This window comes from Drosophila yakuba, chromosome 3R (genome assembly GCF_016746365.2).
Source record: "Drosophila yakuba strain Tai18E2 chromosome 3R, Prin_Dyak_Tai18E2_2.1, whole genome shotgun sequence".
Classification (NCBI taxonomy): domain Eukaryota; kingdom Metazoa; phylum Arthropoda; class Insecta; order Diptera; family Drosophilidae; genus Drosophila; species Drosophila yakuba.
Genome location: NC_052530.2, coordinates 70,544 through 81,166, shown reverse-complemented (window position 1 = coordinate 81,166; position 10,623 = coordinate 70,544). Strand labels below are relative to the sequence as shown.

The 10,623-nt window shown below is 39.8% G+C and overlaps 1 long non-coding RNA gene across 1 annotated transcript; it reads right to left on the bottom strand.

Moving 5' to 3' along the window:
- Positions 1 to 5,708: 5,708 nt before the first annotated feature.
- Positions 5,709 to 10,623, bottom strand: LOC120321836. Its single transcript, XR_005561564.1, has 2 exons — positions 6,550 to 10,623; positions 5,709 to 5,966 (listed from the first exon to the last, which is right to left on the bottom strand). It is a non-coding gene; the product is annotated as an uncharacterized LOC120321836 (long non-coding RNA).

The window sequence follows — 10,623 nt, the reverse complement described above, 5'->3', positions numbered from 1 at the left end:
ATACTGGGCAAAAACCGTTTAAGAAGCCGAGAGCCTCGCGAATGCAGCAATCGGCATCGTAGTGGAGTGGCTCTTAGCGGTCGGCCTGGACATTGCACGCCACAAAACGGAGGCAGTGCTTACATCTAGCCGCAAGCAAGTAGAAACAGCCACCATCCGAGTCGAAGACACCACGGTCACCTCGGCGTGAGCGATTCGATACCTAGGGGTCTTGTTAGACATTTGGCTAACGTTCAAGGAGCATCTGGCGGAAGCGAACAGAAAGGCGTCGAGCGTCGCTAGGGCTCTAGCGCGTATAATGCTCAACTGCAGGTGCCCAAGGCAGGGACGCAGACTACTCTAACAGTCCGTCTGCAGGGCAACAGTGCTGTACGCAGCCCCAATGTGGGCGGAAGCTTCGGAGAAGGGGCTCTACATAAGGGGCCTGGAATCGACGCACAGGCTGTGTGCCCTAAGGGTGTGCTCCGGCTTTCTGACAATCTCTGACGACGCAGCCCAAGTTATAGCGGGAACTCTGCCTATAGACGTGCTGGCCTTGGAGGCGAAGGAAATGTACCACGAGGTGAAGAAGATTGTAGGACAGTGCAGCCGGCCCAGAAGCGAGCCAAAAAAGACAACGCCAGAACCAACAGCTTGGAAAGGTGGCAAAAATGGTGGCAGCAGTCGACGAAGGGACTATGGACCTTTAGGATCATCCCGGGTGTGGTCACATGGACGCGAAGACTGCATGGCGAGGTAAATTTTTGGCTCGCCCAAATGCTAAGCGGGCATGGATGCTTCAGGAGCTATCTGGCTAGGTTTGGCCACGACGACGACAGCCACTGCCCAGAATGCGGCGTCGACGAGACGGCTGAGCACATCATTTTTATTTGCCTCATGGAGGACATAACGCACTCTTCGACCCTAGGGGAGCGCATGATCTCGGATCAAACGTTCTGGGGTCAGATCGGCAACTTCGCTGCAGTGGCGATGAAGAGGCTGCGGGTAGCGGAAAGAAAAAGAGCCGCTCAAGACAACAGGATCCTAGCTAGGGAAAAACAAGAGAGAACGCTATAGTCGAGTTCCCCGACTATATGATACCCGTTACTCAGCTTGTGGAAGTGCGAAGGAGGTCTTGCGGTTTGTGGGCGTTGAGTGGGCGTGGCAAAAAGTTTTTTGGCAAATCGATAGAAATTTACAGCACCAATACAGAAATGAAAAAATATTAAAACATTTTTCAAAAGTGTGGGCGGTTTGTGGGCGTTAGAGTGGGCGTGGCAAAAAGTTTTTTGACAAGTCGATACAAATTTACAACACCAATACAGAAATGAAAAAATATTAAAACATTTTTCAAAAGTGTGGGCGTGGCAGCTTTGGGCGGTTTGTGGGCGTTAGAGTGGGCGTGGCAAAAAGTTTTTTGACAAATCGATACAAATTTACAACACCAATACAGAAATGAAAAAATATTAAAACATTTTTCAAAAGTGTGGGCGTGGCAGCTTTGGGCGGTTTGTGGGCGTTAGAGTGGGCGTGGCAAAAAGTTTTTTGACAAATCGATACAAATTTACAACACCAATACAGAAATGAAAAAATATTAAAACATTTTTCAAAAGTGTGGGCGTGGCAGTTTTGGGCGGTTTGTGGGCGTTAGAGTGGGCGTGGCAGCATGATTCGACAAACTTGCGCTGCGTCTATGTCCCTGAAGTCTGTATGCTTAGTCTCAACTTTCTAGCTTTTGTAGTTCCTGAGATCTCGACGTTCATACGGACAGACAGACGGACAGACGGACGGACAGACGGACAGACGGACGGACATGGCCAAATCGACTCGGCTATTGATCCTGATCAAGAATATATATACTTTATATGGTCGGAAACGCTTCCTTCTGCCTGTTACATACTTTTCAACGAATCTAGTATACCCTTTTACTCTACGCATCCTGGCCCTGCGTAGCATAGCCTCGCGGTAGTAACGCAGGGACTACAGGATTTCTCGCAACACACAACACCCTACAGATGTCTGCATCTAACAACCTTAGGATGCAGATTACACAAAACCTGTTTTAAGTCTTTTGCTAGAAACACCAAAACTACACCCTTTAAGCTAGGGCACGAAGATCGCCCTAAATTAGATCTAAGGATTTAGCAAATGATAGAGGATGAAATTATTCAGAATTTCAACGACGAGCGGTAACAACATTGAATCCAAGAGAAGAAGCATATTCTCGAGAATCAAAACGAGAACAAAAAGGGATACCATCTAAAAAGAAGACCATCCTCAAAGTACAAAGTCGGCGTCCAGTGCTATTAAAAACACTCAGCCTGATCCAGAATTAAAACTGAAACCGAAGTGTCTGGGTTAAATCAAATAATACTTATGACGTTTCAAAAGATTCCGTATTTAGTAAGGGCCCAAGGCAATACTTGCGCTGAGTTTCTAAAAGGATGCCTTATAAAAATGACAAAGAAAACGCATTCGAGGCGATTGTGGGGATGATCTGACAACGCAGAATGACTGGCTAGCACAGCTAATCTAACAACGATTAGGTGAAGCTAACGACGTGGCAAACCTTAAAAAGACGGGAGAAAACAATTTCGGGAGGAGAACAAAAAGACGTGAGAAAGATAGGTTTTACGATAAGAAACACCTTTAATAATAATCAATCTAAATCAGTAAAGACCAATACATTAAAAACATTATAATATAAATAAAACTTATAAAAATAACTCAGTGGGATTGTGTTAATTTACTTAAAAGGCTAATCACAACAAAAGGGTTTTTCATTGGGGGCGCTTGATCTTTGAAATGAAAAAAATACACGTAGGAGAAATTTTATTTTTATTTTAAAGGTTATGTTGCCTTTAGGGCATCGGTGGTTTGCGGCTTCTTGGCATAGACCTGCGACACAAAAGAAAATCCAGGGGGGTCGGATCTCGGTGGCCAGTTCACGTCGCCTTTGCGCGAGATGACCATGTCCTGAAATTGCTCGTGTAGACATCCATACCGGTATCGCCCACCATTGACAGTGACGGCCACACCATTATTGTTTTTGAACAAATACGGACCAACAATCGTGTGGATTAGTCTCGTCCCAAATACGGCAATTTTGCTTGTTGACATAGCCATAGGCCATTACGGCCCGTAAGAAGGGCGAAGTGCGCGGAACGATTCTTGAACTGAAGACCCATTTTCATAAAACAATTTTATGACTTGCACGTGCTGCTAGACACTTGGGTTTGGGAGGATGGAATAAATATAACACAATGCATCTGACATCTGCCACTCAAACAACATGGCCGCAATGAGCTTTTAAAGTTCGAGCGTCCCTATTGGATAACCCTTTCAGCATGCTTAATAACAACTTTGTAGCTGTTATAGCTTCTGAGATTAAGGCCTTTAGACGGACAGATGGAAGGACTCTATTCGGCAAGTTATCCTGACAAAGAGTTTGACTTTTCAACGAATCTAGTAGTAGCGAGTAATTTTAAAATAGTTTACTTACCTTGTCGCACTCTACAAACTTCTAAAATGTTAAGTTAATGTTAAATAAGTAGATAAGAGCATAAGAACCGTATTTAGATAACAACGTATTCTTTTATTATATATTCTTTAAACATATAATATATCGAGATATAAAAGATCAAATTTTGGTACACAAAGGTCGTCTTTAAAAGATAAAATAAACAATATCATATTAAATCAATATTATATAAATGGTCCAATTTGATTATTCGCACTTGTTCGACTTTTTATTGATTTATTTTATAATGTATTATGAGTAAATGTAAAATTGGCTAATATTTAATAGATTCCCTATCAATAAATACATACGTACATATTTGTAGTGTGCAGTAGACCTTTCAAGAATATTACCCATATAGGGTATATACTAGAGGTCTGCACGAGTGCACTCAAAATTTTCGGTTTTTTGAGTACTCACTTCGGCGTGCCGAAACGGTTTCAAATGAGTAAATTGCGCATTGGTTACCGTTGTTTTCGTTGTATGCGAAATGAGTGAAATTTAATCCAAAGCGGAATGGATAGAATGAGTAAATGCAAAGTACTCGGATACCATTTTGGAAAATTACTATTAATTAATTTAACAATTCTGATACTATAAACAAAACTATGTTTCTGCATTCAGTAATTGATTAATCCATGTCTTTCTATTTTTCTATGTTTCGTATTAAAAGGAAAACAAAAACGAAAAAACAAATACGCAATAAATTTGACGTCGCCATTGCGGCGCACTGTTAGCCGTCTCAGTTATTCCGAGTACTCGGTCGCGAGTACACATTTGCGCATTGCTTCGCCGTTCGAATATAGTAAATTTTTTCACTCATGCCTTTACCTCAATGTCTCACTCAGTCAGTAGGAACTTTGAGTAAGAGTACCAAATGCTGCTTTAACTGTATTCATGCAGACCTCTGGTATATACATCGCTTTATTAAACCTTCTAAATACCTTTCGAATAATTTTGATTCCCTTTTATTCTACAAGTATTTATACCCGTTACTCGTAGAGTAAAAGGGTATACTAGATTCGTTGAAAAGTATGTAACAGGCAGAAGGAAGCGTTTCCGACCATATAAAGTATATATATTCTTGATCAGGATCAATAGCCGAGTCGATCTGGCCATGTCCGTCTGTCCGTCCGTCTGTCCGTCTGTCCGTCCGTCTGTCCGTCCGTATGAACGTCGAGATCTCAGGAACTACAAAAGCTAGAAAGTTGAGACTAAGCATACAAACTCCAGGGACATAGAAGCAGCGCAAGTTTGTCGATTCATGTTTCCACGCCCACTCTAACGCCCACAAACCGCCCAAAACTGCCACGCCCACACTTTTGAAAAATGTTTTGATATTTTTTCATTTTTGTATTGGTCTTGTAAATTTCTATCGATCTGCCAAAAAAACTTTCTGCCACGCCCACTATAACGCCTACAAACCGCCAAAAACTGTGTTTAAGACTCTCCTTCTCTCTTCCACTAGCTGAGTAACGGGTATCAGATAGTCGGGGAACTCGACTATAGCGTTCTCTCTTGTTTTTTTTGAACTCGGAATGGAACTCCCAAATTAAATAGTTTTTGAAAATTCTGTGTTCGACAGCCTTTGGCCTAGGGTCAAAGGGTTTGTAAAGTGAGAATGGCTTTTTTTCCATATCTATAGAACCTAGCCAGATTTAAAAAAAAAAAAAATAAAATCATTACCTTTTATAGACGTCTCATGCGGAGTCCCTAATAAAATGGTCCATATACTATTCTTAATTAATTATGCATTAAGAGTTATTTTGGGTTCCTTCTAATAAACTTACATTGAAAACTATGTTATATTTTAATTGAAGGTTAACGTCCCGCACCGATATTACCGAACGTGTCTTGGACGAAGAATATAACCGATGGACGATTATTAACGAAGAAGTTGATGTGGTAACGCCAATGATCATATTCCATCTTCAAAAGCTCCGAGTCGAACATTTCCAGTTGCCCGACATCAAAGAAAGTATTTGCATAGTGAGTTTTAAATCAGTTATGCCATTGGGCATCTTAATTACCTGACACAATATTATTTTCAGAAACCACTCTTTATTACATATAAGGTTGGGATCTACCTTTCCGATGGAATAGTATATAATCTTAGAGGTATAGCTCGAAATGGGAATGCCTTCATGACATACCAAGAAAAAGTATTTCTGAGCCGGTTTTATCTAAAAATAAATAAACTGCAGGTAACTGCTATAAAAAACTTTTATTTACTAATAACTTGTATAAATTTAACAAAAATAAAAATATTTATCCAGTACCTCTTGAGCTACTAAACTATGAGGTGTTATTTGTGGTTATCTGCAATGACTAGCAAACACTTTGTGAAACAAGTCCTTCGAGGCGTTAAGATGGTGTGGCATTAGTCTGCTAAAAGCGGAATGTGTGAAGACCTGAAATACTGATTTGCGGATCAGTGCAAGGAGCAGGAAAGCTTTGATCCGAACCTCTGCAGAATGGGAGAAAAAACAGAGAAGTTACTACGGGTAAATAACTTTAGTTGATAGCGTTAGACAGAACTTTGAATTCTTTGTCTCAGAAACTGTTTGTAGCAAGCAGCCACACTAATTAATACACACTACCTTATTTATTGTAAATATACATTTAGTTTCAACGCTTACTCTCGTTTTAAGATGGTGCTTACAGACACTTCTTTGTGTGTCCCGTTCGCACGATCAGCAACCGACACACCAATACACATAAGTAATAGGCTAAGAATGGATAGGATTGAGAAAATAAAGAACACTTCGTTTGTAGAAAGAAAAGAAGGAAATGCGATTTTTTCTTCTTTTTAAACTATTCCTCTGAATTGACTTTGTTTCTTTAACCTTTCTAAATATATCGGCAAAGCAGACCGACATCAGTCAAAGCCTTTAAGAAATATACTGACATTGATTCTCTATCACCAAACCCTTACTTATCTGAGAATTCGAGTAAAGCTTATGGCTGTAACATACATGTTCAAGCCACTGATGATTACTAACTACTAGATTGTGAGTGTCCTACCTCAGAAAAATGTAATTAGTTCTTACCTCATCTTCTTTCTCTTTTTCTTAAGCACTTGAAGTTGTCGTACAGTTGTCTGAGTTTATTTTCGTCAATCCTTTTGTTGTACTCAGCACAGCAACTCGGGAGACTCCATCTCTTCCAGGCAGCAGCTCAACGACTGTCGCTAAAGGCAACTTCAGGAACGGCAAAACATTCATCCACTTCTAAGCCAGACTTGTTAGTGATCCACTTCAATCGCTGCTGCAGTAAGGTTGAATAAGCGGTCCACCATTAAAAAAATGTGCTGGAGCTAAAACGTCAAGATCGGAAAGGTTTTCTGAAATTGATTCTAAATGTCGAGAATTAATTACGGCAGATATGTGACAAAGAAGAGTTATCAAAGGTCAAAACGATAAAAGTGATGCATAGCTGTCTTCACTGCAGCTTCTCAATGATCACTTAGTGATGGAATCGAAGCGGAATGAAACGCCCCTCGATATTCTCCACCGGGCAAAAATCCAACACTGCTTTGGTGTGGTCGTCGCTGAGGAATAAACGCCTTCAGTTCGAGCAAATGAAAGCACACACGTAGCATTTTACCGAAACGATAATGGTGTGGCTGTTACCGTCAATGCTGAGCGATACAGGAGCGATAATGGATCTGGACAACATGTGGTTTCAACAGCACTTGCTACGATGGATGTCTACACGAGCAATTTCAGGACATGGTCATCTCGCGCAAAGGCGACGTGAACTGGCCACCGAGATTCGACCCCCCTGAATTTTTTTTTGTGTCGCAGGTCTATGCCAAGAAGCCGCAAACCACCAATGCCCTAAAGGAAACATAACCTTTAAAATAAAAATAAAATTTCTCCTACGTGTATTTTTTTTTCATTTCAAAGATCAAGCGCCCCCAATGAAAAACCCTGTTGTGACTAGCCTTTTAAGTAAATTAACACAATCCCACTGAGTTATTTTTATAAGTTTTATTTATATTATAATGTTTTTAATGTATTGGTCTTTACTGATTTAGATTGATTATTATTAAAGGTGTTTGCCGAGAGAGTCGTTGCCGGCAAATCTTCTACTTTCTTATCGTAAAACCTATCTTTCTCACGTCTTTTTGTTCTCCTCCCAAAATTGTTTTCTCCCGTCGTTTTAAGGTTTGCCACGTCGTTAGCTTCACCTTATCGTTGTTAGTTTAGCTGTGTTAGCCAGTCATTCTGCGTTGTCAGATCATTCCCACAATCGCCTCGAATGCGTTTTCTTTGTCATTGTTATAAGGCATCCATGGTTTTAGAAACTCAGCGCAAGTATTGCCTTGGGCCCTTACTAAATACGGAATCTTATGAAACGTTATAAGTATTATTTGATTTAACCCAGATACTTCGGTTTCAGTTTTAATTCTGGACAAGGCTGAGTGTTTTTAATAGCACTGGACGCCGACTTTGTACTTTTGAGGATGGTCTTCGCTTAGATGGTATCCCTTTTTGTTCTCGTTTTGATTCTCGAGAATATGCTTCTTCGCTTGGATTCAAAGTTGATAGCGCTCGTCGTTGAAATTCTGAATTATTTCATCCTCTATCATTTGCTGAATCCTTAGATCTAATTTAGGGCGATCTTCGTGCCCTAGCTTGAAGGGTGTAGTTTTGGTGTTTCCAGCATAAGACTTAAAACAGGTTTTGTGTAATCTGCATCCTAAGATTGTTGAATGCAGACATCTCTAAATTACCGAATTTAATCTTTGCATCTAGTTTTGTCATGACATATAACTTAGCTACTTGTGAAAAGGTGGGAATAAATTCAGTTGGTTAGAACTGGAAATGAAGCTGGCTTTTTTTTTTTTTAAAAAAAGACATTTCTTGAAGTTAATTATGAGCCCAGACTCTGAGCACCTCTTAAAAACTTCTTTGATGTTTTCTACAGCTTCTTCTTCGTTTCTGTTCGAATTATTACGCCGTCAACGCATGGTATAGCCACTCCTTTGCTGGTTAAATGAGCGTTAAATGAACATAGCCTTACGTGTCGTTGAAATACGCTATTCGCAGAAACTGAAATTGCCCTCAACTTCTACGTTAAAGAATCCTTTTATTAAGTCGATAAAACTGAAAACCATTGCGTTTTGTAATCTGTCGATTTGATTATCAATTTAAGGTAAGGAAGAGTGATCTCTGATTATAACTTTGTTAATTCGCCTATAGTCGATACACAAGAGATGAGATCCGTACATTTCTGGACTAAAACAACTGACTCTGACTCTGACGTTTCGATGAGGCCGTCATTAAGCCATTGATCGGTTTGATTGTCTACAGTGCATAGTTTGGCATAAGAAAATCTGCGGGGTCTTGAGTGTATTGGCATATCGTCGTTCAGAATTAAACGTGGACTGTTTCTTTAGCTTTGTTGCTTGCTGTTGATTCAATGCTTGTAGTTACGGTTTCGTGATCTTCGATATCAATGTGGAGAATTGAACTTATCCTAGTATCTGACCTGAGACGTTTGGAACTGTTACTTCTTCACTATTTACTGTAACTTGGGTTTGTTTGCAAAACTATTCACCAAGCACCATTTCTTTGTCCAGGAGATGCAATTCTACGACGAGAAACTTTGTTACCAATTCTACACCGTCTATTGACAGTTCATGCTAAAACGATCTCAAAGGTTTGATCTTGTTTTTGTCTTATTTACTAGACCCGACGAGAAATATTTTGCAGCCCCTTAAATTTTTATCTGGTTTCTTGTAAGAAGCATATGTTATTGAATAATTTTTACTTCCGGTATCAATCAGAACAGTGTACTTTTCATTATATACTTCCACTGTTATGCACATAAAAGAATAAGTATATGACACCTATGTTGGCTGTGCCCATTTTTTCACATAGTGCGATTGTTGGACATTCTTTGGCGATATGCCTGAAATTGTTACACTGAAAACATTTTTTACCCTTGCTCTTGTTTTTACAATTCATGTTTTCACATGTATGTTCCTTGGCAGCACAGTTGTATCAATTCGTATATCTGTAGAGTACTAGTTTATTGCCACACGAATGCTCAATTCCGTCGATGATGTATTCAATAAGAGAACTATTTTCAATGTCGCTATGGAAGCTTGCTCTTTCTTGTGCAAAAAGTACGCCAGTTATCTTTCGCCTTTCTTAATCTTTTTCTCCGACATGAGCTTATGTAGCTGCGCACTTTTGTAAAAGGTCGATTCTCAGCTTTTCCGAACTTGTCAATTCACGCTTACTTTTGGCAAACAGCCTTGCAACGATCGCTTTGCAAAAACGAAATTCTGTGAGTCATTCCAAAATATGTCTTCAAATTCTTTTACCCGCACTTCTGTTGACAGCTTGTCTTCGCCACTAAACGACCGAACTGAGTTCTCTATATACGGAAAGTTTAAAGCAAACTTCGGTATAGTGTTCTGCTGCACTGCTTGCATTTTTCTGATATACTTTGTCACTTCTGCCGCTTCGCACACTGATATTATCTGTCTCTTCGTGAGTTTCTTATCCGATATCATTGTTAGTTTCATCTCCTTCGCAAAAATCTGATTCGGCTATGTGTTTCGTCAGGTCGGCCTTGCCGTTTTACAGTCTTAACAAATTGCAAATTATAACGAGATTTATATCAGATAAATTGTCCGCGATGTAATTAGTTCTTTTTTATATAGTCGATTTGACTCGTTGTAATCATGCCCTTTAAATTCTCGCAACCATTTTCTATTATACCCTTTTCAAATATGAATCTTAGCAAGAGCACAATAATTTGTCTTTTCTCACCTCAGAACATCTAACTAATACCACGAAAGTCACTTAGCTGCGTCATTTTGTTGTTCTCTTTACATATGCTAATGGATATCCAAAACTGTATATGGATGTATGTATTACAAGCTCTTGGGAAATTTTCTTTTAAACGGGAATCAGATAGTTTCTCCTGTTTAATTCTTGTGCTCAGCACTTTTACCGTCGGTCTGTCCTTTTCGTTTAATTATACCCGTTACTCGTAGAGTAAAAGGGTATACAAGACTCGTTGAAAAGTATCTAACAGTCAGAAGGAAGCGAACAGAGTCGATCTGGCCATGTCCGTCTGTCTGCCTGTTCGTATGAGCGTCGAGA